This window comes from Leuciscus leuciscus, assembly GCF_965113295.1.
Source record: "Leuciscus leuciscus genome assembly, chromosome: 9".
NCBI lineage: Eukaryota > Metazoa > Chordata > Actinopteri > Cypriniformes > Leuciscidae > Leuciscus > Leuciscus leuciscus.
The window spans coordinates 7625110-7647316 of NC_138733.1; the positions used below are offsets into that span (position 1 = coordinate 7625110).

The 22207-nt window shown below is 45.2% G+C and overlaps 1 protein-coding gene across 2 annotated transcripts in view; it reads left to right on the top strand.

Moving 5' to 3' along the window:
- LOC309506209 (alpha-2-macroglobulin-like) overlaps positions 1-22207 on the top strand; it is an 86137-nt gene that overhangs the window by 43281 nt on the left and 20649 nt on the right. The gene's annotated exons all lie outside the window — the stretch shown is intronic.

Below are 22207 nucleotides of genomic sequence, written 5' to 3' on the forward strand. Positions count from 1 at the left end.
AAATTGAGCGGAAGTATGAAGTCTGACGTAGTCAGGCTAGGCTCATGCATCCAGGGGAATTTACTTCAGTTCAAACACTCCGATCTCGCCGTGGTCTTTCTTTTTCTGATTCACCTTCTCACCTAATTTCTTTACACTTTTTCTCAAGCACTCTAAGAATGATTCTGAAGGTTTTGGAGTCACACTAACAATTTCTAAAATCAACAACAATTTCTGTCCCTTCTCATCTATGCTTAAATTTCTTAAGTTCATTAGAGATCCTCAGATCATTCACCTCTATTTATCCTACTTAACGGAGCACCGCTCTCTTAAGCTGGTTTAGGAATCACCTAGTTTCTGTCCTCAAAAGCTGCAGCCTATCTCCCTCCCAGTATACCGGGCATTTCTTCAGGATTGGGGCAGCCACTACAGCAGCTGAACGAGGCATTTCTACTGCAGCCATTCAAGATCCTGGGCAGATGGTCTTTTTCTGCACTCGAGTCTTATATAAGACCGTTTCAAAAATCATCATAGAAGCTCAGCAAGCTCTCCAGTAATGGTCCAGATAAATCCCTATGCATCTACTGGTGGTGGTATTTAAATATAAAAAAAAAAAAAAGAAAGAAAAAAAAAAGTGTGTGGTCTAGCAGACCGTGTGGCCCTGCGGCCTTGTCTCTGTGTGGTCTAGCAGACCGTGTGGCCCTGTGGCCTTGTCTCTGTGTGGTCTATCAGACCGTGTGGCCCTGCGGCCTTGTCTCTGTGTGGTCTATCAGACCGTGTGGCCCTGCGGCCTTGTCTCTGTGTGGTCTATCAGACCGTGTGGCCCTGCGGCCTTGTCTCTGTGTGGTCTATCAGACCGTGTGGCCCTGCGGCCTTGTCTCCGTGTGTGGTCTAGCAGACCATGTGGCCCTGTGGCCTTGTATATGTGGTCTAGCAGACCGTGTGGCCCTGCGGCCTTGTCTCCGTGTGTGGTCTAGCAGACCGTGTGGCCCTGTGGCCTTGTCTCTGTGTGGTCTATCAGACCGTGTGGCCCTGCGGCCTTGTCTCTGTGTGGTCTATCAGACCGTGTGGCCCTGCGGCCTTGTCTCTGTGTGGTCTATCAGACCGTGTGGCCCTGCGGCCTTGTCTCCGTGTGTGGTCTAGCAGACCGTGTGGCCCTGCGGCCTTGTCTCTGTGTGGTCTATCAGACCGTGTGGCCCTGCGGCCTTGTCTCTGTGTGGTCTATCAGACCGTGTGGCCCTGCGGCCTTGTCTCCGTGTGTGGTCTAGCAGACCATGTGGCCCTGTGGCCTTGTATATGTGGTCTAGCAGACCGTGTGGCCCTGCGGCCTTGTATATGTGGTCTAGCAGACCGTGTGGCCCTGCGGCCTTGTCTCTGTGTGTGGTCTAGCAGACCGTGTGGCCCTGCGGCCTTGTATATGTGGTCTAGCAGACCGTGTGGCCCTGCGGCCTTGTATATGTGGTCTAGCAGACCGTGTGGCCCTGCGGCCTTGTCTCTGTGTGTGGTCTAGCAGACCGTGTGGCCCTGCGGCCTTGTCTCTGTGGTCTAGCAGACCGTGCGGCCCTGCGGCCTCGTATATGTGGTCTAGCAGACCGTGTGGCCCTGCGGCCTTGTCTCTGTGTGTGGTCTAGCAGACCGTGTGGCCCTGCGGCCTTGTCTCTGTGTGTGGTCTAGCAGACCGTGTGGCCCTGCGGCCTTGTCTCTGTGGTCTAGCAGACCGTGCGGCCCTGCGGCCTCGTATATGTGGTCTAGCAGACCATGTGGCCCCGCGGCCTTGTCTCTGTGGTCTAGCAGACCGTGCGGCCCTGCGGCCTCGTATATGTGGTCTAGCAGACCATGTGGCCCCGCGGCCTTGTCTCTGTGGTCTAGCAGACCGTGTGGCTGCGGCCTTGTATATATAAATAAATAAAAATATACACTTAGAATTTTGGAAGCGTCAGCAACGGACAAACATTTACGTTTATGCAGCAGCAGATTTAATTGCTCATGTGTAGTACTCATCTACAAATTATAACTTCAAGTTCTGTTTAATCATGAAGTGGCCTTTTACTAGTTAGCTATCAGAACGCGGAGTTCCACGTCCACACTTACCATGTTAACTCTTGTTCTTCTTCTTTTTAGGAACTCCAGGACACAAGACCGGTGGGTCTACTTTATATACCGTTTTTGGGGGGTAGGCTCCGTCCTGGTGGAAGCATTCTTCCACCTAATTTTTGGGGGTCGGCTGCGCCTCTGCCTTCATCTTCAGGCAGGATATGCAGAGTCCGGACCCTCAGATTGCGAGCTACGGACGGGGCCTATGCCAAAGTACTTTATTGCTTGCTGGGTTGTTAATAAATGGATAATTGTCACAGTATTTATTCTCCCGAGTCTTTCTGGTAGAAATGAAAGCTTTAGCATAAAGTTCTGCCGGGAAGACTTAATTGTTACGTCACTTTACCTTTCATCTATCCAATCACATTATCACACTCGTGGTATAAAAGATCGGTACTTACTCATGTTTGAGTTCGCAGATGCTGACGCTCCAATTCACCACCATCCTCCCCACCACCTCCAAGTCTAATTCTTCCCTCCATCCTCCCCATCACCACCACCAGGATGGTCCCTTCCATACTTCACGGGGGTCGGCTGCGCCTCTGCCTTCATCTTCAGGCAGGATATGCAGAGTCCGGACCCTCAGATTGCGAGCTACGGACGGGGCCTATGCCAAAGTACTTTATTGCTTGCTGGGTTGTTAATAAATGGATAATTGTCACAGTATTTATTCTCCCGAGTCTTTCTGGTAGAACTTAAATAAATATAAAAGTGGCATTTAACGTCCTCCATGTGTTATTTTGAAGAACTCTGGATGTCCTTGTGACAAGTGGTGTCAGAAGTGGGATCGTTATGCCACCCAAGACCAGACAAGACCGAGGTGCGGGCGTAGATGAGCAGTTGGGAATGGAACAGGAGCCGCCCAGCTCTACGGAGTTACAAGAAACAGTGGGCCGACAGAAGGAAGTGTCTCAGAACTGGCTGCCTTGGTTAAAGTTCTCCTGCAGTCCCAAGCCGCCCGGGACGATCGAATGGAGCAAGTAATGGTGAAGCAAGACCAGCGTTGGCGAAATATGCAGCACCAATTCCAGCAAATACAGCATCAGGTGATCCAGATCCAGGCTGGAGGGGACAACAGAGAAAGTCAGGCCGCGTTTACAGCTGCAAGCCCAGTGCCAACCGGAGAAGGTACGTCATCAGGAAGCATCGAGCCAAGATTACATCCCTTGACAAGAGATGATGACATCGAGCAGTTCTTGACAACCTTTGAAAGGATGGCCACTGCATGCAGATGGCCTCAGGCCAATTGGGCAATCAGACTGGTTCCCCTGTTAACGGGAAAGGCACGTGGTGCCTATGTAGCCATGGATGGGAATGATGCTGAGGTCTATGATAAAGTCAAGGAGGCGAATCCTTATGAAATATCAGATTAATGCAGAGATCTACCGGCAAAGGTTTCGCTCATCAGAGATTCTGCCAGACGAGAACCCCCGTGAGCTTTATGTGCGATTGAAAGATCTCTTCTCAAAATGGGTGAAGCCAGAGATGTGTACTATTCAGCAGTTGTCTGAACTTATTATTTTGGAGCAATTTATGCGAATGATAAGCTCTGACATGGCAGTGTGGATTAAGGAGCATGATCCAGCCACAGCAGAAGAAGCAGCCAAGCTTGCAGAGACGTACCTGGCTGCACGCCAGGAGGCCCAGCACAGCTTTGGAGGTCGAAGTCAAAGATGGCCAAGTAAGTCTGGGGGTGACGGTGGTCATGGCCAAGGTAAAGTGAGTTTTGTTAGAAAGCAAGGGGATAAAACTAACAAGCAGGAAGTTAGATGTTACTATTGTGGGGAGGTAGGACATACAAAGCCCTGCTGTCCATCCAGGAAGGTAAAGCATTCTGCTTTCTGTTATGTTCCCCGCCCCTACCTGCCCCATACTTCAGCCCAGGAGTCTGGACAGACACGTCCCACAGACATATTGACGCCGCTACTTGTGAATGGTCAGTCGGCTAAGGCCTTAGTGGATACAGGTAGCACTCAGACATTAGTACATGACAGCTTGGTTCCTGAAGATGAATATATTACCCAAAATTCCATTAAAGTTTGCTGTGTGCATGGAGAAGTTAGGGAGTATCCGACTGCAGAGATTTACCTAACAGTGCAGGGGCAGACTTTTTTGTTGCAGGTGGCCGTTGCGTCCCAGTTACCGCATGAAGTAGTACTAGGGCGAGATCTTCCCATTCTTTGTGATTTGGTGCCCAAAGTTCAGCCTTGTTATGCGGTAACTCGAGCCCAGAGTGCTATAGCCGACTTAAATGAGATGCCTTTTGCTGGTGTTGACTTTGAGATAGCCGTTGAGAAAAGACGCACATCTAAAAAGGAAAGGCGTAAACGTAAGTTTGAGGGTAGTGTGAAAGAGCAGGTTGAGGAGCTACCTTTGCCAGAATGTCCTCTTAATATGACAATCCCTGAGGACATAGCTGAAGTACAGAAAAATGATCCTACTTTGCAAGACTGGTTCCAGAAGGTGTCTGTAGTAGATGGTGTTAGAAAAGAGGTTGGATCGTGTTTGATGGATGAAAAGTACATTGTGAAAAAAGGTATACTCTATCAGGTGAAAGGGGAGGTTGAAGCATTGGTAGTTCCGGAATCAATGCGCCATACAGTTATGTCTTTGGGGCACTCTGTTCCGTGGTCAGGACACTTAGGCAAGCATAAGACGTTAGCAAGGGTTTCAAGTCGGTTCAGTTGCCCCAAAATGTATACGGATATAACAGAGTTCATTCGTACTTGTACAGTGTCAAATGACATCGGGAAGGAGAGTTGCACCTGCACATTTGTTACCATTGCCGGTCATTGACACACCCTTTAGTCGCCTGGGAATGGATATAGTGGGGCCCCTGAAAATAAGTAAGAATGGAAATCGGTATATTCTAGTAATCTGTGATTATTCCACCAAATACCCAGAAGCCTTTCCCCTTAGAAACATCAAAGCTAGACAAGTAGCGAACTGTCTTGTGCAGCTGTTTTCCAGAGTGGGGATTCCCTGCGAAATCTTAACAGATCAGGGTACAAATTTTATGTCCTTGCTGTTAAAACAGGTGTACCAACTGTTGGGAATCAGGGCCATTAAGACCACACCGTACCACCCCCAGACTGACGGCTTGGTTGAACGTTTCAACCAAACCCTCAAAAGCATGCTGCGCAAGTTTGTTTCCAAGTCAGGGTCTGACTGGGACCAATGGTTACCTTATCTGTTGTTTGCTTACAGAGAGGTGCCGCAAGCGTCCACGGGTTTCTCCCCATTTGAACTGTTATATGGCCGGCAGGTGAGAGGACCGTTGGACCTGCTTAAAGAGCAGTGGGAGGGACCCAAGGATGGTATGTGCAGTGTGGTCCAGTACGTGGTCCAAATGAGGGAGCGTCTGGAAGAAATGACATCATTGGCCCAGGAGAACATAAAAAGAGCTCAGCAAACTCAGAAAGTTTGGTATGATAAGAGGGCAAGGGAGAGATCGTTTGAACCTGGCCAAAAAGTGCTGCTGCTGCTACCCACCAATGAGAACAAGTTGCTAGCTAAGTGGCATGGACCCTACGAGGTTTTGCGGAAAACGGGTAGAGTCAACTACGAGATCTCAATGCCAGAGCGGGGTAAGAAAAAGCAAAACTTCCATATTAATTTGTTGAAAGAATTCCACCACAGGAAGGAGACCAGGGCTGTGCAACTTTTCGTTCGTGTGGTCGGGGAGGAAGAGGAACCAACAGAGCAGTACTTTCCAACCAGCTCCACCCAACAAGCTGTGGATATATCCCATCTAGAGCAACCTCAAAGAGACCAGGTAAAGCAGCTGGTGGATCCCAGGCTGTTTCAGGAGAAGCCTGGGTGTACTAACCTGGTACGACATGATATCATTCTTAAGGAGGCAACTCCCGCCCGTCAGAAGAGTAATCGGATCCCTGAACGCCTGGTGACAGTGCTTAAGGATGAACTAGATATTATGCTCTCCATGGGTGTGATTGAACCATCCTTTAGTGAGTGGTGTAGCCCCATTGTTCTAGTCCCCAAAAAGGATGGAACCCTTAGGTTTTGCATTGACTTCAGACCGTTGAACAGCCTGTCCAAGGTAGACCCTTATCCAATGCCAAGAATTGATGAGTTGGTGGAAAGACTGGGCAGAGCCAAATACCTATCCACTGTGGACTTATGCAAGGGGTACTGGCAGGTCCCTTTAACTGCCAGAGCCAAGGAACTGACAGCTTTTAAAACCCCATTTGGGTTATTCCATTTCAGGGTTATGCCATTTGGCCTGCAGGGGGCGCCAGCGACTTTCCAAAGTTTAATGGACCAGATCCTGCAAGGTACCAGAGAGTTTGCTGCAGCATATCTGGATGACGTGGTCATCTTCAGTGAAACCTGGGAAGAACACTGTCAACATCTACGGCAAGTCCTGGGGAGGATTAAGGCAGCCGGTCTTACCATTAACCCAAAGAAGTGTACAATAGCCAAGAGAGAGATCAGCTACTTGGGATTTGTGATTGGAGGAGGAGTCATTCGGCCGCAGCAGGAGAAGATAGAGGCCATCCGAAGGTACCAACCCCCCACAACTAAGAAACAGGTGAGATCTTTCCTGGGCTTGTTGGGATGGTATCGCAGGTTTATACCTAACTTTTCTGCCAGGGCCTCTGTGCTTACAGATCTCACTAGAGCCACAGCGCCCAACAAGGTGGTTTGGACGGAGCAGGGTGAGCAAGCTTTCCAGGACTTACGAGAGGCAGTATGTGGAGACTCTGTTCTGCTTAGCCCAGATTTCCAGAAACCATTCATCCTCCAGACGGATGCCTCTGGAGTCGGACTGGGGGCGGTGTTACTGCAGGAAGTGGATGGAGATCGCAGGCCAGTGGCATTCTTGAGTCGAAAACTTTTCCCTCGAGAAACACGCTATTCGACAGTGGAACAGGAGTGCTTGGCCATTAAATGGGCCACGGATTCACTTCGTTACTACCTGTTGGGGAGACCCTTTGTGTTAGAGACCGACCATCGAGCTCTGCAATGGTTGGAGCGCATGAAAGACTCTAATGCCCAGATTACGAGATGGTCTCTTTCTCTCCAGCCCTACCAGTTTACTGTGAAATACTGCCCGGGAGCTAGGAACAAGGTGGCTGACTTTTTGTCTCGAATCCCAGAGGAGGTAAATACTAAAGTGGGTTCTTCGACCCTGGTTCTTGGAGGGGCAGAGCTTTGACACTTGGGACGACAGTGGTCGTCTGCAGAAGGAGGGAGAAGTGTCACGGAGCTACCCTCATTTCTTTGTGACCCCTTGTTAGCCCTTTCACAAAACACATGAACGCATACTTGGTTTTTAAAAGACTCTTTATTTACCTTGGTGTACCAGCGACAGGAGAGATGGATTATCCACACAAATATATCTACAACTATACTGTTGTGTCTCAGACTGGCCACCTGAGCACTAACCCAGAGGACATTTAAAGTTTGTTACAGACTGTTGACTGTCACCTGGATTAGCATACATGGTGGTGGCCATCTTGATTTGGGTAAAAGACTGGAATGGACTTTTCTCATGCTTTTTATATCTGTGCTGTGTGGCATCATGGGGAGTGGGAGATACCAAGTATGGTGGGAAAGGAGGGGGAATTGTTTGATGTTAATATGTACTTCCTCTAATTATTGCTGAAGTTTACTTATTGAAGTTTGTATTGTTATTTAAATTTGTGTGGTGAAGGAAATGGAGTTACTTGATCACATAATACTTTTACTTGATATGTATTACATGTTCATGGTCTTTATTACTTCCCCATGTGATATTTGATGATAAATGGTTGTACCCAGGTGTATAAATTCTCACATAATGAAGTGATCAAGGAGGGTTAAGACTGGTGGTAGTGAATGCTGTATCAGCTGAGTACTGTGATTGAAGTATTAGACCTGATGCAAGGTTATTGTTTTTGTATATTGAAGATGTGTTTTTATTGTTTTTTTTATTTTTCATGCTTTGGCACCTGTGAGCACCTTGCACTTTACTGGCTTGGGAGAACTTAAATAAATATAAAAGTGGCATTTAACGTCCTCCATGTGTTATTTTGAAGAACTCTGGATGTCCTTGTGACACCCAGCCAAGCAGCCAAACCATCTCCTAACCCAATCGAAACTGGAAATGGAGAAGTGGAGGATGAAGAAATCACCCACGATTATGTCCAGCCCGAATCGGCTGAGGAACATTCACTTCCACAACTAGCTCCACAACCAGCTCCACCCTCACAGGGAGAGGGGAGATCTAATAGATCTAGAAGCAAGAGGGATAAGCAGGAGTCATCACCCAGGTCGAAGGCCACCTCCTATACTTACTTTTCTGGCAGTGGAAGTTCCCGAAGCTCGCGCAAGAGCCATGGTGTGGAGCTCACTTCTTGACAAGCAGCCATGATTGAGGAGAGGAGGAAACTTGGAGAACTGCAAGAGATCCAAAATCAAATCCAAGAGGAACAAGCCCTGGATAGCCGGGCTCGAGAACTGGACAGGCAAGCACAAGCAGCTTTAACAGAGCGAGAAAGGATGTCCCGATCTCTGACTCTACAGCGACGACTGCGGAAAGTTCAACGAGAATTAGAAGAGGCTCGGCTAATAACCTCATTCACTGGAGAAGTGACCACAGAACATTCACCTGCTCCGCCACCTCAAGAGCTGGCTCATTTTTCAATGAGCTCCAGAGTTTTGGATTCAGGTGAACCTGTCGATCTGTACTCAGAGCAACAAGCTTGTAGTGTTGGTCATCCAACATCTGTCTCTGATCCCGTTCCAGTGAATCAGCCAACCACTTCGTCGTTCCAATCCTTACCTCAGCCTGTTGATGCTGTGAGTCTCCATCCTGTTCAAGGAAGCCACCCAGCAGTTCAGATGTCCAGTCCAGAGCAGGCAACTCCCTCACCTCCTTCGTTCATCCATTTAGTGCGGACCGCACCTCGTCCTTCCCAGAGTCAAAGACCCTCAGATCCAGTTCCTGATACGTCTGCACCTCTTTCATTACACAAATCCAGTGACAGGACATCAGAGGGAGCCAGTATCATGGAGCTGTTAGTAGCCACTGCTTTTGGCATCCCCAAGCCAAGACTGCCTTATTTTGAGAGTGGAAGAGAAAGTGACTTTGTTTTGCTTAAGATGGCGTTGGAAAACCTGTTAGATATCCATGCTCACCTTTCTGAACAATATAAGTTCCAGGTTCTAATGGACCACTTGAGGCTGCCTACTGCGTACAAACTAGCCAAGTCTTATATGCATGCCTCAACTCCCTACACATCTGCTCTTGCTGCCCTTAAGACAAAGTATGGCCAGCCACGGCAGTTGGTCCAAAGTGAACTAGCTGGCATCCTTCATTCACCACCTGTCAGATTCGGAGATAGCAATGCATTCCAGGAATTTGCTCTTTCTGTACAGTCATTGATTGGCATGCTGCGATCGGTGGACGGTGCAGGTGGAAGTGAATTGCGGTGTGGTTCTCATGTCGATAAGCTATTAACCAAGCTCCCTCTTAATTATCGGGACAGTTTCGTTGAGCACTGTTTGAATCGTGGCATCCTTAGAGATGGTGCAGAACAAACATATACCTTGGAAGACTTCTCTGACTGGCTCCAGGTGAAAGCCAGGGCCAAGAGTCTTGCCCAACAAGTCTTTGTCCCTGCCTCAATTGAGAGAAGAGAACCAGTTCAAAAGAGCCAAGTGAGAAAGGTGATGCCTACCACTATGTACCTAAGCAACACAGCCACTGTGGAAAGACAGCCTAGTGTCCAAGGAGGCCGTGGAAAAGGGATGACCATCCTTGGTAAACCCAAATTCCAACCTTTTTGTCCATACTGTATGGACCTTTTTGTCCATACTGTAACAATAACAACTGGCCACACACCCACAAAGCCCAGAGAAATTGGCTACGGCAGACATTCTCAATGTGCTCGTCCGTGCACCCTGCATTGACGACACACTGTACATCGATCAGCAAAACCGATCTCCTCGGGTGATGTTGAAGGTAGTTCCGGTCTTATTAATCAATGGTCGGAAGAGGCTGCAGACGTATGCCATACTCGATGATGGCTCAGAAAGAACAATCATTCTGACCTCAGCAGCGTCCCAGCTACAACTTACAGGGCCAAAAGAGACCCTTAATCTCAGAACTGTGCGACATGAAGTAATTCCCATGAGTGGTGAGACCATCTCCTGTTATATCTCCCCTGTGAGCCAGAGGAAGAAGATTAGGTTTCATATAGCCAATGCCTTTACTGCCCCAGTCCTCAATTTGGCTGAGCATTCTTGTTGTGCCTCTGACCTGCAGAGGGAATATTCCCACTTGCGAGGCTTACCCTTACCGGACTTTGTCCATGCTCGGCCATTAATCCTAATAGGCTCAGATCATTCCCACTTGTTGGTGCCCAAAGAGCCTGTCCGCATTGGATTTTATGGGGGACCTATCGCCATTCATACTGCCCTGGGATGGGCTGTTCAAGGCCCATCCAATGCCTTACCTCGATCTCCTCCTTCAGATGCACAAGCTTTGTTTACTATTTGTGATCGTGTATCCTGCCCAGCTACTGCGGAGTTGATGGAGAATGTGGAGAGACTGTGGAGACTGGATTCCTTCCCACATCGTAAGGAGAAGGATGTAACCCGATCTAAACAAGACCATTATTGCCTGGAACTGCTTGAGACTAAGACTGCCGTCAAAGAAGTAGGTGAGGTCTTGCGGTATGCTACCCCACTGCTAAGAGCACCCAACAGTCCTAGGTTATCCTCCTCAGCCCATACTTTGTTGCCATGGCTCCGGGGAACCGAGCGCAGACTGAATAAGGACCCAGATCTAATTGAGATTTACAACCAGGAGATTCAGAAGCTCGTTGATATGGAGTATGTGAAGGAGGTGGATCCCAAAGATGACCAGCCAGGGTCAGAATCTTGGCTAGTCCCACATCATGTTATCAAACAAGCCAGTGGGAAACACCGACTGGTGTTCAACTGCTCTTTCCAGCTTCATAGTCTCAGCCTGAATTGTAGTCTTCTTCCTGGTCCAACTCTCGGTCCCTCTCTTCTTGGTGTGCTCCTCCGTTTCCGTGAGCATAGTGTGGCCATCAGTGGTGATATAAAATCTATGTTCCACCAAGTGCATCTACTCCCTGCTGACCGGCCATTACTCAGGTTTCTCTGGCGAGCTATGGCTAAGACAACTCCCCCAAAACCCTATGAGTGGCAAGTGTTACCTTTTGGCACAGCTTGCAGTCCTTGCTGCGCCATTTACGCCCTGCAACGTCACGTGAAGGAGCACCCTGAGAGTGACCATGAAGTGTTGAACTCAGTGCTAAGAGCTTTCTATGTTGACAATTGTCTGCAGAGCTTTGATACATCAGCCACCGCCAAAGCTCTGTTGGACAAACTTCGCGCCACACTGTCTCGAGGAGGATTCGAAATCCGTCAGTGGGCGAGTAATGACTCCAGTGTGGTAGAACATCTTCCCCCTGAGGCAAGATCTGTGAGCACTGACTTGTGGCTCTCTCAATTGGGTGTTGATCCTCAAGAATCCACCCTAGGCTTGTATTGGCGCTGCCTTCCTGATAGCCTGGGATACAAACACAGGGTGACGCCAATCAGGATTCCCACACTCCGTCTCATCTACCGCACTCTTGCCAGTCAATATGACCCATTAGGGTACATCTTACCTTATACCACCCGGGCTAAAGTGCTGGTGCAGGACTTGTGGAAACTCAAACAAGGTTGGGATGACCCCATCACTCCGTCCGAACTAGCAGATCAATGGCTAAAGTGGGAACAGGAACTGTCGGAGCTCCCCAGCATCAGACTGCCCCGCTGTTATGTGCCCCCTTGTGCGGACCAGTCAGGTATATACCGAGAGCTTCATGTCTTCTGTGATGCCGCGGAACGGGCCTATGGTGCTGTGGCTTATCTGCGTGTCCAGGACAATCAAAATCACATTCATGTGGCCTTCATCATGGCCCGTTCCAGAGTGTCACCGAAGAGACAGTTGTCAATACCCCGACTTGAACTGAGTGCTGCCTTATTAGGGTCACAGTTAGCCACGACCTTGAGGTCGGAACTTACCTTGTCGTTAGCTCAAACTATCCTCTGGAGTGACTCCACAACGGTGCTGACCTGGTTGAAATCCGAGTCGTGCCACTATAAGGTCTTCGTTGGCACCCGGATCGCAGAAATCCAGGAACTTACCAACAGGGATGACTGGAGATATGTCGACAGCTCAAACAACCCAGTGGATGCCCTGACCCGAGGCAAGAAACTGAGTGATTTGGCTCAACCCAACTGCTGGATGGCCGGGCCGTTCTTCTTGCAGAAGTCTGAAAATTGCTGGCCAGTTGCCCCTACTGTTGCCCAACCATCACCACTCGCAGACAGTACTGAATTGAAGAAAGCTGTTCTGTGTCTGAATGTTTCTGCTACCTGTATCTTACCAGATGTCTCCCAATATCAAAACTGGAGTGACTTAATCGTCGCCACTGAGCAGGCATGAACTCAGTCAGACCAAGTCTCTAAAGGAGCAGCAGCCGAAACCTTAATCTTACGGCAAGCTCAGGCATCATGTTTCCCTGAAGAACTTGACGCTCTCCAGAAAGGGAAACCTCTCCCTAGGCAGAGTCGTCTCCTCTCATTGTCTCCTGAACTGGATCCAGATGTGGGGCTGATGAGAGTAGGAGGAAGACTCCGTCGATCCCAGGACTTGGACCCCGACATCATTCACCCAATTATTCTAGACCCGAAGCATCCTACTACGCAGCTCATCATTAAGGACTATGATGAGTCCCTGCTGCATCCGGGCCCAGAGAGGGTCTTTGGAGAATTGAGACGCAAGTATTGGATCATGGGAGGAAGACCAGCTATCCGTAAACATCAGCACAGCTGTCGGGAGTGTCAGAGATGGAAATCCTCTCCTGAAGTACCGAAGATGGCTGATCTGCCCCCAGCGAGGCTGCGTCTCTTTAAACCACCATTCTGGTCCACCGGGGTAGATTGCTTTGGACCCTTTGTTATCCACCAGGGCCGTAGAACAGAAAAGCGATGGGGAATCATCTTTAAGTGCTTGACTACTCGTTGTTTACATCTCGACTTGCTCGGAAGTTTGGATGTTGACGCCTTTCTCCTAGCTCTCCGTCGCTTTATATCCCGTCGTGGCAAGCCCTTGGAGATCTGGGCAGACAGAGGAACAAACTTCCGTGCTGGAGACAGAGAACTGAGTAAATGCTTCCAGGAGATGGAACCCAAGCTCCAGGAACACTTAGCCGATCAGCAGATTTCATTTAACTTCAATCCACCAGGGGCTCCACACTTCGGGGGAGTCTGGGAGCGTGAAATCAGATCAGTTAAGAATGCCCTGAGAGTGATTCTTGGAAAGCAAACCATCTCCGAAGTTGTCCTTCAAACTGTCCTGATCGAGGTAGAAGGCATCATGAATTCCAAGCCTTTAGGTTATCTTTCCTCCAATGTTGCGGATCCTGATCCGGTCACTCCCAATTTGCTCCTGATGGGGCGGCGTGATGCCTCTCTGCCACAAGCCATGTTTGTCGGCAGTAAGCTCCTTGGGCGAAGGAAGTGGCGTGGCGTGAAGGAAGAGGGAATCTCCATGGTAACTATTGAAAGACATGGCTGCGGTGACCGGGACATCGAGTCACTTGTACTGTGGGTGGATCACCGAAAACATAATTGCTGACCTCACCTCACACTTGGACGAACGCAACCGAGTGTGACTGAACAACTTAAACGGCAGGCGTACAGCAATAAAGACATTTTAAATAGCCAGATTTTAGCTGACCACTTCTGGACACGATTCATTCGTGACTATTTGCCTAACCTGCAACCTAGTAGGGAAGACTGTTCTAATCTTTGACCCACAACTGCCTCGGGCTTCTTGGCCAACCGGGCGTGTCACCACCGTCACGACCGGGAGGGATGGTCGTGTCCGGTCAGTGGACGTCCAAGTTGGCGGTCGGATTTACACAAGACCAGTGTCACGTTTGATGGTGCTTCCTGAGCTGGTAGACGAGTGAGTCTTTTTATCAGGAGGAATTGATCCCAATTCCGGGGCGGCTATGAAAAAAAGCCATTCCATTCCCTTTCTACTCCATTTCGCTCTTTCCAAGATACTTTCCCACTCGCCACCTGACCACGCCCGCCTCACCTGTTGTCTATAAATTGCTTCTACACCTCTTGGCTCACTCTTTGCACTTTCTCCTGGCACTCTGATGTATACTGTGTGTGTCTTCATCAGTTAACCACACAAACCATGCATCTCAACCAAAGACAACCGTAACAATAAATAAACTACTACTGGTGTTGCAATAAACCTTGCCTTCTCCTTGCTTCCATCATCACTCCATATCATCTGACGTCTTCTGACCGAGACTCTGTTTGCTCACCAAACCCTCACTTCACCTGAACCATTCCCATTATAGTACAGTTCCTTCACTCATCTTTATAAAATATTGTTAACCGACATGGTTGGAAACACTTACAATATTAAGGAAAAGTGGGAAATAGAAGCTAATACAGTAATAGATGATGAGTTATGGGATAAACTCTGTTATAGGTGCCATAAGGGAATTAATAGCCAACAGTGGAAGGAATTCGACTGGAAAATTAAAATGCGTTATTTTCATACTCCTCTGGTTATTTCAAATTTTGTAAAAGACCCCTCTGCAGCTTTATGCTGGAGACAATGTGGTAAAACAGGTGACCACACACATATATTTTGGGACTGTCCAGTAATCCTTGCGTATTGGAAAAATATTAAAGAAGAAATGGAGAAAATTGTAAAAAGAGAAGTTCCCTCAAATGTAAGCTTTTTCTTATTGGGTGTTATATCAGTTGAAGTTCTCAATGCCGACCAAAGATATATTTTACGGGTACTACTACTAATTGCAAAAAAAAAAAACATTACGGCTAATTGGAAGTCTGTGAAATCACCAACTGTAACTGAATGGAAACAGAGACTAAAACAGATTTATATGATGGAAAAAATGACTGCATCAATACAATTGAAAACTGACCTTTTTAATCAGAGATGGCACATGGTTAGAGAATATTTAAATCTATAAATTATTATTATAATTTTTTTTATTATTATGTGTATATGTATATATGTATATATGTATATGTGTGTATGTGTATGTGTATATATATATATATATATATATATATATATATATATATATATATATATATATATATATATGTATATGTATATATATATATGTATATGTGTATATATATATATTTTTTTTACATTTTATATATATATATATATATATATATATTAATTTTATTTAATTTTATTTTTTATGTGTGTATGTATATATATATATATATATATATATATATATATATATACATTGTATATTTTATTTCATTATAGGGCTGTATATTATTGTATCATGTTTGTTGAGATGTGAACATGCATATTAGGTGCAGCAATATATACAGAATATTTGTATTTATTATTATTTTTCTCTGTATTATATTTGTTATTTTATCACTTGTCTCAGATAATGTTCTTTTTGTTTTGTTCTGTGAAAAATATAAATAGAAAAGTTCAAAAAAAAAATAATTGCTGTTTATAATATTTGAGAAGAAAGTCTGTCTAGCTTTGCCTAGTTCCATATTGAAAGCATGAAGGCTGTCTTTGTAGATGTTATAATGGACTACAAGTTTTGTCTTCCGCCACATGCGCTCTGCTTTTCTGCATTGTCTTTTCATAATTTGCACTGCTGTTGAGTTTCTCCAAGGTGCTTTTTGTCTGCCACTCTTCTTCCTGACTTTAACAGGAGCAATATCATCAATTACATTTTTAACTTTTGAGTTAAAAGAATCAAGGAGAAAATCAACAGAGTCTGCAGATATGCTTGGTGTTAAGGATATAGCCTTCATAAATAGTACACTAGTGTTCTCATTTAAGCATATCTTGACAGACACAGATCTAGCTTCAGTGGCAGGAGAGATCAATATATCAAAGAAAATACAGAAATGATCAGACAGTGCTACATCCTTAATAACAATCGATGAAATGTTTAGACCCTTACTGATAAGTAAATCTAGAGTGTGTCCATGATTGTGTGTGGGTCCATGTACATGCTGAGTCAGATCAAAAGTTTTTAAAACAGTTTTGATTTCTTTTGCCATATTGTTTTCTGCATTATCTATGTGAATGTTAAAATCTCCAGCAATGGCAAAACAGTCAAACTCTGAAGTAATAATAATGATAAAATAATGATAAGTAAAATGCGAGGAGCACCTTTTTACCCAGATATTCGAAAGATGGGTAATTCCCAAATGATATTTGGTTACATTGATAGATATCTTTAAAAAGAGCAGCTAGACCCCCACCTCTCTTAACAGCCCTTCAGACACTCATAAAAGTAAAGTTAGGAGGGGATGTTTCATTGAGGACTGTTGCACTGCAGCTGTCTTCTAGCCAGGTTTCATTTAGAAACATAAAGTCCAGGTTGTTTGTGGTTAAGTCGTTGACTAGAAGTGATTTATTTTTAAGTGAGCGAATGTTTAAAAGTACTAACTTAACAGTCTTACTTTTAGTCCCCACAGCAATCATAAGCCGCGTTTCCACCGAAATTACCCGGAACAATTTGTCCCAGGAACTTTTTTTGCCCCAGACCGGTTGCTTTCTGCGTTTACACCGCGGTCTAAAGTACCGGGAAGGTAAACTGCGCGCAACTGCTCCTCCCAGTCTGCGACGGACAGTAATCAGTTTTGAGCGCCACATTTATTATAAGTATGGAGGAGATTCAAACTGTGCTGCAGTTATGTATTGGTTTACTAACGAGGTAATTAAAGGACAAGTTCGGTATTTTACACTTAAAGCCCTGTTTACAGATCGTATCTGATGAAATAGAACGGTTAAGATAAAAATTTGGACACATGCTCCTGTCCCGAGAATTTTAGGTTTATTTCGCTTTTGTGGACCTATTTTGCCAAACGCGTCACACCCGTGATTCTTCCGTTGAGAGCTTGAATAATAGACACTCCAGCCCAGTTGGTGGCGATAATGCACCTTTGCCAATTGCAAGCAAACCACGGGCATTTCATTGAATACACAGAAGAAGCAGAAGAAGAAGCGGCGGAGTAATACCGTAAAGGTGCTGCGGTCTCACAGCACGTCCTATTAAGTCAATGGAGTTGGACAAAAACTACGATAAAACCTGTGCATCTTTTTCAGCGATTTTTGAGGGAATATATCAGTGAACACCCCTGACCACTCGGTGAGTTTCACGTCTTTGTAAACGAAAGTTTAATGTGTTTTTAGGACGGAATCTTCCAGTGCATATAGACAACCATTGTGGGGGTGGGGGGGGGAAGCGAAATAAACCTAAAATTCTCGGGACCGCAGCATGTGTCCAAATTTTAATCTTAACCGTTCTATTTCATCAGATACGATCTGTAAACAGGGCTTTAAGTGTAAAATACCGAATTTGTCCTTTAACAAAACAAAATAGACAAGCACTGATACTAAAGCGTGTTCAGAAAGCTCGTATGCGTATAAAATTAGACAACGTATGTTATCAGTTATTGTGAGATGCCTGGGACGAACGCGCAAAAATTTCCTCTTTCGCAAATACGCTTAAAAAAAAGCCTGAACCCTGTCTATCAATCATAAATAGTGAATAGTCTTGTAAATAGTTGTTTGTTACTAACCTCAAAGCGCTATTTCAATCCTGTTATAGTAAATTTGTAACATGGTTTGGAGTGCCTTGCAATATATGACAAATGTGTAAACATAATGACTTAATAATAAAAGCTGTGGCAGAAAAGAGACGAGCACTGATAAAGCGTGTTCAGTAAGCTCGTAATGCTAACGTTAGATATAAAATTTGTATGTTATCAGCTATTGCGGACATTGACCGTGAGATGGCTGGGACGAACGCGCAGAAAGTTTCCTCTTCCACAAATACCCTTAATAAAGCCTGAAACTCGTCGCCAGTCCACCAGTTTTTTTTTTAATTAAATTCCATATTTGCAGACAGACAACTCTTACTGCATGAAGCCACGACACGAACCGCAATAGATTTTTTAAAAAGGGAGGTTAAAAATAAATAAATGCTGTGTGGAGTCATCCAACCAAAATCCGGCGTGAACACAACCAATCAGCTTGTGCAGCGCACAAGTCCCACCCCTGAAAGTTCCTGAACTTTGAAAAAGTACTACCTCATGAGCAGGGACTATCGGAGGGGGAAATATTTACCCGGAACTTCATTTAGACCCTGGTTCCTGCGGTGTAAACACATTGAGTACCAGCCCAAAGTTCCTAGTTCCTGGGGAAAGTTCCTGCGGTGGAAACGCGGCTTTAGTTTGACATGTAATAGGCACCAGATTAGTTGGGTTTGCTGTACGGCTATTGAAGGCCTTAGACTTTCTATCTTGTAATAGAACAGCAATAGAGAAAGATACAGGTACACTGGGTTCCCGCTTGTTCTGTAAACATTTGAGAAAGTTACTGTTATCATAGCAGGTACCCAACACATATCACTGAGAGCTGGTATCAGTTGTTTTTGGTTCACCTCGAGCAGATGGAGGAGGGTGTGGGCCCTGGCGTTTTGTCCGAAGAGGCCGAAGAGCTCTCACAGGAGGGGGCGGGCGAGCTCGGCGCGCAGGCTTTGGTGTTTGAGGTGCCTGACGTTTTTTGGTTGGTATTTGGGGGCTTGCAGCAAAATAGTGGGATAGTTTGGTTCCAGCATGCACCAGTTCTTCCATTTTCTGTGAGAAACACAGAAGTGGGGATGTTGGAGAGAGGGATAACGTGTCTGGTGAAAGGGGCTGTTGCTCAGGTGTTATCGGAGGCTGTAATATGCTGTCCTGGCTTCCCCGGCTGTTTTCCAGGAAGTCGTCCTTGGGTGCTGAATCTTGGAGCAGTTCTAATATGTCTGTCTGTGGTGAGCTCTGTGGGCAGGGCTCAGCTGAGATTGTGTCCGTGAGCAGAGGTTGTTGTGGCTCAGTGGTGTTATCATTGTCCTTGTGTGATATGTCAACCGCATGTCCATTTCGCTGCTGAAGTGAAGTCCCGTGGTCATTCATACTGTTTCCAGGTGTGTGTGTGTCGTTCAGATTGACACACACTGCAGAAGGATGATTGGGGGAGAAGTAGATATTGTCCTCTAACACTCTTGAACCAAGTTTGTTTGGGTGATGGCCATCCCAATGAAATAGTTGTCTCTGACTCCAGAAAAGATCGAAGTTGTCAATGAAGTTTACTCCTTTTATATTGCAGGTTTTTTGCAGCCATGTATTAAGCCCAAGCAGCCGTGAAAACCTGTTTGTTCCTCTTGCTGGGAGTGGTCCACTGATGAATGTTTGAACTTTCAGTCTTTTAAGTGTTTCAAAAAGTTAATTGAAATCCTTCTTAAGGAGTTCTGACTGCTCTTTAGGAATATCATTCTTCCCCACATGAATGATGAGTTGATTTGCAGTCTTATGTTTCATCAGAATGTTCTGAAGTTCCCTGTTTATATCAGAAGTTGTTGCTTGTGGAAGGCAGCACGTAATTGTATCCCTGCTGCTAATGTTTCTGATTATGGAGTCCCCCACTATCAGAGTCCTGTGCTCGGTTGCGCTCTGAGCTGAGTGCCGCTGTCTGCTCGACCTTGAGCGCCAGTTAGTATCAGTGTTAGCTACTGGCTGATTCAGTCTGTGTTCACATTCATCACGTTTGGGGATTCCTCATTTATATTCATTAGTACTTCAAATCTGTTCTCAAGATGTATAGGTGTTGGTAGGAGACCAGTGTTTGCAATCCTTGTCAGAGCTGTATCTGGGGTAGAGGATGCTACTGCGGCAATATGTGATGTTCGTGAGAATCTGATGTCTCGAGTGCCTTTGGGTCTCGCTCCCTGTTTGTGCCATCGATTTGTAAGTCGATCGGCTTGTTTCTCTACCTGTCGAGGAGCACTAGTTTCATGAGACTCACCGGCTATATGCTGAGGGTGTCCATGACGAAGCTCTGTTGTGTGTTCCGTCTGGTTTGGTGGTCCAGTAAGTAACTTTGTTTCAAGAACTGCAATCCTTTGTAAAAGTCTGTGGCAGTTAGTGCAGCAAGTAGATTCCAGAAGAGGCATTTTCTCTCTTTTCCTTGTAGGCAGTTGTGTTTTCCTTTCCCCGGAATGTAAGCTGGTCGGGTAGAAGAATTCTACGTTTTTGTAGTAATCCAAACTTTGTCGTTTGAGCACTGTGCTGATTTGCTGAAGTTAAAATTAGGTGATAAAAGGAGCTAAAATATAAAAATAAAGAAGATAAAATATAAAAGCGATAGAGCAAAGCGCGGAGCAGTAAGCAAGAGCGTCCGAACGGTAGCTGAGCAGGAAGTCTATCTTCTAAAATCAATTAACCCTCTGAGGTCTGAGCTGTTTTCTGGGCCCTGGAGGTGGTCTGACATGCTCTGACATTTGTGTTTTTTTCTGTTACTAGTGACATTTTCATGGCTAAAGTCTAATTACACTGTATTCAGCACAAACTCTGCTACAATAATATATCAGCAGCATGTATGTAAAAGTTTGTAGTTTTGAGATAATGACATTTATGCGTGGTTTGTGAAAATACAAAAAAAAATTCTCACTGAAATAAGGCCATGAAACCCATACTGATTATTTCTTCACAAGACTTTTGAAAATTGTATGACATAGCCTAGAATATTTGCTCCAAAACTATGTGAAAATCACCCTGACTGCTCATTCAGATAAGACAATATATTGATTTAAAATTTCTAAGACGTGTTTTGTGTGACAAAGCCATATGCGAAGACGCGTGATCATCTCATGAATATGTAAGCTTTTTACACCTGAGAAAGACAAAGACACTCCCCTAACTGCCCTATTAGGAGCGATCAGGCCCTGTCATTCAGAGCAACCTTGCACAAAGAATGAGGAGATTTAAAAAAGAATGGCTTTTAGATTGTTTGGATTTATTTACAACACAACACAATCCAAAAATACAAATGACAAAAGAGCACATTGAAAACAATGATCCAAAGACAGAGACCTTTGTGCCATTCCTAAAAACATACCTTTCATTTCCATGGTGTTTGATTTTCACTTTACCATGTTCATGTACAGAGACTCATGTGAATGTTGAAGTCAGCAGGACTCAGTTGCATCTGGTCCCTGAAAGAAAAAAAAAGGAAAAAACTGTGAACATACTGATATCAAGAGAAACTATAGGGCTGCACGATTTTGGGAATAGATTTTAGATTTTTCTGGTTAAAATTTCTTTTTAAAATTCACAGAATACACACACACACACACGTTTCCAACAATATATAGCCTAATGAACACCAGGTTTGTTGTGCCTTGTAGGCATATAATAGTACAAACATAAAGCCTAATGTTTGGTGCAAATATAAATATGATACATTCAAACCCACAGCGCGCTCCAAAATATGATACATTCAAACCCACAGCGCGCTCCAAAATATGATCCATTCAAACGCCATCGCGCTCCAAAATATTAAACATTATGGTTATACATATCTATGTTTGAGCAGATATCCACAAACAGTATTTAACAGGAAACACGGGTCTAAATAGTATAATATTCACCATATATCTAGCAACAGTTCAACTGCAATGTGAAGTTTATGCAACAATACCATAAACTAATAAGTAAGAATTTCTTACCTTACATCTTTCTTGTCTTCAAATCGCGTTCTTCTTCTTCTGAGTTAAATCCAATGTAAGCTCAGACGTGTCTTCCAAACTCGACGAAAAGCAGAGACTTGTGAAGTGTTTTGGTGTTTTGTGTTTGAGGTAACGAGGGCGTTCGCGTCCCATGTGGAGATTTGCATGTGAATCTCTTTTGCGCGAGTGGGCGTGTCGAATTAAAAAGTAATGAGCAAGCGTTTGAGATACTGGACATCCTGTTGGTTTTATACAAATTACTTAAACAGAGAATATTTGTTTTCAGTTTGAATCCGATCATTTAAAAGTACACACTTAAATGTGTATAAAGGTATATGGCTCATAAATGTGTGAGAAGTATTCGCTGAGTTTTGTTTCAGTTTATAGACGTGCTCAAGAAAAAAAAGTTCACCGCGACGGAGAGGCAGAACGCACACCCTGTTTATTTTCTTTATTTTACAAAAGCACAATGTTTTGATTTGATTGTAAGTGGACACATACAAAAGTAG